This window comes from Bombus affinis, unplaced genomic scaffold, assembly GCF_024516045.1.
Source record: "Bombus affinis isolate iyBomAffi1 unplaced genomic scaffold, iyBomAffi1.2 ctg00000504.1, whole genome shotgun sequence".
In the NCBI taxonomy this organism is placed as follows: domain Eukaryota; kingdom Metazoa; phylum Arthropoda; class Insecta; order Hymenoptera; family Apidae; genus Bombus; species Bombus affinis.
In genome coordinates, this window is record NW_026109148.1 from 77,501 (window position 1) to 83,607 (window position 6,107).

Consider the following 6,107-nt stretch of genomic DNA (forward strand, 5'->3'; position numbering starts at 1 on the left):
AATATTTTTGCATAAATGGACGTATCTCGACGTTTTACGTCGGGATTAAGCGTTTATTTGGTCGCTGGAACGTTTTCTAGAAACGGAACTATGCGACGGGACGTTGGGACTTTGAAGAAGTTCGGCCGGTGCGAAAAGACCGAAAAGGTTTTTTCGAGTTATCTCGCTTAAAAGTGTTACAAGGTAGGAATATATTTGCATAAATGGACGTATCTCGACGTTTTACGTCGGGATTAAGCGTTTATTTGGTCGCTGGAACGTTTTCTAGAAACGGAACTATGCGACGGGACGTTGGGACTTTGAAGAAGTTCGGCCGGTGCGAAAGGACCGAAAAGGTTTTTTCGAGTTATCTCGCTTAAAAGTGTTACAAGGTAGGAATATTTTTGCATAAATGGACGTATCTCGACGTTTTACGTCGGGATTAAGCGTTTATTTGGTCGCTGGAACGTTTTCTAGAAACGGAACTATGCGACGGGACGTTGGGACTTTGAAGAAGTTCGGCCGGTGCGAAAAGACCGAAAAGGTTTTTTCGAGTTATCTCGCTTAAAAGTGTTACAAGGTAGGAATATATTTGCATAAATGGACGTATCTCGACGTTTTACGTCGGGATTAAGCGTTTATTTGGTCGCTGGAACGTTTTCTAGAAACGGAACTATGCGACGGGACGTTGGGACTTTGAAGAAGTTCGGCCGGTGCGAAAAGACCGAAAAGGTTTTTTCGAGTTATCTCGCTTAAAAGTGTTACAAGGTAGGAATATTTTTGCATAAATCGACGTATCTCGACGTTTTACGTCGGGATTAAGCGTTTATGTCGTCCCCAAGACCTTCTACAAAGTTTCGATTTTTTCGTTGGGACTTTGAAAAATTTCCGTATCGAACACGTTTTTTCGAGTTATCTCGCTTAAAAGTGTTACAAGGTAGGAATATTTTTGCATAAATGGACGTATCTCGACGTTTTACGTCGGGATTAAGCGTTTATTTGGTCGCTGGAACGTTTTCTAGAAACGGAACTATGCGACGGGACGTTGGGACTTTGAAGAAGTTCGGCCGGTGCGAAAAGACCGAAAAGGTTTTTTCGAGTTATCTCGCTTAAAAGTGTTACAAGGTAGGAATATATTTGCATAAATGGACGTATCTCGACGTTTTACGTCGGGATTAAGCGTTTATTTGGTCGCTGGAACGTTTTCTAGAAACGGAACTATGCGACGGGACGTTGGGACTTTGAAGAAGTTCGGCCGGTGCGAAAGGACCGAAAAGGTTTTTTCGAGTTATCTCGCTTAAAAGTGTTACAAGGTAGGAATATTTTTGCATAAATGGACGTATCTCGACGTTTTACGTCGGGATTAAGCGTTTATTTGGTCGCTGGAACGTTTTCTAGAAACGGAACTATGCGACGGGACGTTGGGACTTTGAAGAAGTTCGGCCGGTGCGAAAAGACCGAAAAGGTTTTTTCGAGTTATCTCGCTTAAAAGTGTTACAAGGTAGGAATATATTTGCATAAATGGACGTATCTCGACGTTTTACGTCGGGATTAAGCGTTTATTTGGTCGCTGGAACGTTTTCTAGAAACGGAACTATGCGACGGGACGTTGGGACTTTGAAGAAGTTCGGCCGGTGCGAAAAGACCGAAAAGGTTTTTTCGAGTTATCTCGCTTAAAAGTGTTACAAGGTAGGAATATTTTTGCATAAATCGACGTATCTCGACGTTTTACGTCGGGATTAAGCGTTTATGTCGTCCCCAAGACCTTCTACAAAGTTTCGATTTTTTCGTTGGGACTTTGAAAAATTTCCGTATCGAACACGTTTTTTCGAGTTATCTCGCTTAAAAGTGTTACAAGGTAGGAATATTTTTGCATAAATGGACGTATCTCGACGTTTTACGTCGGGATTAAGCGTTTATTTGGTCGGTGGAACGTTTTCTAGAAACGGAACTATGCGACGGGACGTTGGGACTTTGAAGAAGTTCGGCCGGTGCGAAAAGACCGAAAAGGTTTTTTCGAGTTATCTCGCTTAAAAGTGTTACAAGGTAGGAATATATTTGCATAAATGGACGTATCTCGACGTTTTACGTCGGGATTAAGCGTTTATTTGGTCGCTGGAACGTTTTCTAGAAACGGAACTATGCGACGGGACGTTGGGACTTTGAAGAAGTTCGGCCGGTGCGAAAAGACCGAAAAGGTTTTTTCGAGTTATCTCGCTTAAAAGTGTTACAAGGTAGGAATATATTTGCATAAATGGACGTATCTCGACGTTTTACGTCGGGATTAAGCGTTTATTTGGTCGCTGGAACGTTTTCTAGAAACGGAACTATGCGACGGGACGTTGGGACTTTGAAGAAGTTCGGCCGGTGCGAAAGGACCGAAAAGGTTTTTTCGAGTTATCTCGCTTAAAAGTGTTACAAGGTAGGAATATTTTTGCATAAATGGACGTATCTCGACGTTTTACGTCGGGATTAAGCGTTTATTTGGTCGCTGGAACGTTTTCTAGAAACGGAACTATGCGACGGGACGTTGGGACTTTGAAGAAGTTCGGCCGGTGCGAAAAGACCGAAAAGGTTTTTTCGAGTTATCTCGCTTAAAAGTGTTACAAGGTAGGAATATTTTTGCATAAATGGACGTATCTCGACGTTTTACGTCGGGATTAAGCGTTTATTTGGTCGGTGGAACGTTTTCTAGAAACGGAACTATGCGACGGGACGTTGGGACTTTGAAGAAGTTCGGCCGGTGCGAAAAGACCGAAAAGGTTTTTTCGAGTTATCTCGCTTAAAAGTGTTACAAGGTAGGAATATATTTGCATAAATGGACGTATCTCGACGTTTTACGTCGGGATTAAGCGTTTATTTGGTCGCTGGAACGTTTTCTAGAAACGGAACTATGCGACGGGACGTTGGGACTTTGAAGAAGTTCGGCCGGTGCGAAAAGACCGAAAAGGTTTTTTCGAGTTATCTCGCTTAAAAGTGTTACAAGGTAGGAATATTTTTGCATAAATGGACGTATCTCGACGTTTTACGTCGGGATTAAGCGTTTATTTGGTCGGTGGAACGTTTTCTAGAAACGGAACTATGCGACGGGACGTTGGGACTTTGAAGAAGTTCGGCCGGTGCGAAAAGACCGAAAAGGTTTTTTCGAGTTATCTCGCTTAAAAGTGTTACAAGGTAGGAATATATTTGCATAAATGGACGTATCTCGACGTTTTACGTCGGGATTAAGCGTTTATTTGGTCGCTGGAACGTTTTCTAGAAACGGAACTATGCGACGGGACGTTGGGACTTTGAAGAAGTTCGGCCGGTGCGAAAAGTCCGAAATGGTTATTTCGAGTTATTTCGTTAAAAAGCGTTATAAGGTATAATTTTTTTGACAGGGATCGTTATATCTCTATTAAATACAATCGGATTAAACATTTTTGTCGAATTTTTTGAAAAATTAGCTTCCGTCGGACTGATACGACTGGGATATTTTTGCAATTTTTTCGTTAATTAATGTTACAAGGTATATATCTTTTTACATATTTCGTGTTATTTTAACGTGTTTTAATCGATTATAAAGTTATTTTTCGTCCATAGTCGATAAAACTGTATGTTTACTGATGCAATTTTTCGGTGAAAAAAAAAATTAATTTTTTGGTAAAAATGCATTTATAATATGTTAATAATGCTTGTGGTAAAATATTTCGATGGTTGGATATCGCCTTTATATAGTAGTTATTGAACGTGCGAGCGACTAAGTTCCAGCGTCCCTTCCGAACGGTACGTTGCTACGGAGGTTTTGCACCATAAGCGCGCGGCCGCTAGCCCGACCGGCGCCGGCCTTCCGGCCGGCCCCTTGGTATCTATAAGAGAAGCGTCGAGCCGGACGGTTCGGTCGGAACAGCGCTGGGCGCGTGGCTATTCTACGGCCTCGGTTGAGAATTCAGTCACCGCTCCTCGAGTCTTAGTGTATTTTACGCTATTTCTCGACTGTTCCTCCGTTCTCGTACTGGTTTTTTCTCTACACTGCTGCGCCGCGGGTCGAAGTCTAGGACGTAATGACCGTTAACGTGGCAAGCTTCCCCTTAGTCGGGAAGCTGGTGACCTGTGTGCACGTATTTGACAAAAGTTGGATGCGTGTGTGCTTGTACTTACGGAGTAGCCATTCTTGCAGAGACCATCGGTTGTAAGCTATTTGTAGCTGCACGATGGTCCTTTTGGCGTTCTGTAGAGTGCGTTATCTTCTGGTAACGCGTCTCTACAGAGGTGTTGAAGCTTATAAAAGAATATTCTTACGGTATGTCCAGCATGCGTATACGTGCTTTACCGCTAAGTTATATTCTACGAGAGAAGTTGGAGGAGAAAAGTTACAAACAGAAATAATTCTGTGAAGTATGAATCTTTGTATCGATATATGATGGTGAGAGAGGAGGAGAATTAAAGTGGCTGAGTGACGTTGTTACTGAACCATGGAACGTTGCTCTCTAAGTCATATTACATATATATATAAAATGAAAAGTCTCGTCGTACGGTGCTTACGTCCCACCTACGACACAGAGAGAACTTTTAAACGAAAATGCTGGTTTTTGGGAATATATTATAAGATCCCTGGTTGATCCTGCCAGTAGTCATATGCTTGTCTCAAAGATTAAGCCATGCATGTCTCAGTACATGCCGCATTAAGGTGAAACCGCGAATGGCTCATTAAATCAGTTATGGTTTCTTAGATCATACCTACATTTACTTGGATAACTGTGGTAATTCTAGAGCTAATACATGCAAACAGATTCCGACCAGAGATGGTAGGAATGCTTTTATTAGATCAAAACCAATCGGTGGCGGATGGCTCGTCTGTCCGTCCATCGTTTGTTTTGGTGACTCTGAATAACTTTGTGCTGATCGCATGGTCATCTAGCACCGGCGACGCATCTTTCAAATGTCTGCCTTATCAACTGTCGATGGTAGGTTCTGCGCCTACCATGGTTGTAACGGGTAACGGGGAATCAGGGTTCGATTCCGGAGAGGGAGCCTGAGAAACAGCTACCACATCCAAGGAAGGCAGCAGGCGCGCAAATTACCCACTCCCGGCACGGGGAGGTAGTGACGAAAAATAACGATACGGGACTCATCCGAGGCCCCGTAATCGGAATGAGTACACTTTAAATCCTTTAACGAGGACCAATTGGAGGGCAAGTCTGGTGCCAGCAGCCGCGGTAATTCCAGCTCCAATAGCGTATATTAAAGTTGTTGCGGTTAAAAAGCTCGTAGTTGAATCTGTGTGTCACAGTGTCGGTTCACCGCTCGCGGTGTTTAACTGGCATTATGTGGTACGTCCTATCGGTGGGCTTAGCTCCTCGCGGGCGGTCCAACTAATATCCCATCGCGGTGCTCTTCACTGAGTGTCGAGGTGGGCCGATACGTTTACTTTGAACAAATTAGAGTGCTTAAAGCAGGCTACCTTCGCCTGAATACTGTGTGCATGGAATAATGGAATAGGACCTCGGTTCTATTTTGTTGGTTTTCGGAGCCCCGAGGTAATGATTAATAGGGACAGATGGGGGCATTCGTATTGCGACGTTAGAGGTGAAATTCTTGGATCGTCGCAAGACGGACAGAAGCGAAAGCATTTGCCAAAAATGTTTTCATTAATCAAGAACGAAAGTTAGAGGTTCGAAGGCGATCAGATACCGCCCTAGTTCTAACCATAAACGATGCCAGCCAGCGATCCGCCGAAGTTCCTCCGATGACTCGGCGGGCAGCTTCCGGGAAACCAAAGCTTTTGGGTTCCGGGGGAAGTATGGTTGCAAAGCTGAAACTTAAAGGAATTGACGGAAGGGCACCACCAGGAGTGGAGCCTGCGGCTTAATTTGACTCAACACGGGAAACCTCACCAGGCCCGGACACCGGAAGGATTGACAGATTGATAGCTCTTTCTTGATTCGGTGGGTGGTGGTGCATGGCCGTTCTTAGTTGGTGGAGCGATTTGTCTGGTTAATTCCGATAACGAACGAGACTCTAGCCTGCTAAATAGACGTAACTTATGGTATCTCGAAGGCCCCCCGGCTTCGGTCGGTGGGTTTTTACTACCAACGTACAAACAAATCTTCTTAGAGGAACAGGCGGCTTCTAGCCGCACGAGATTG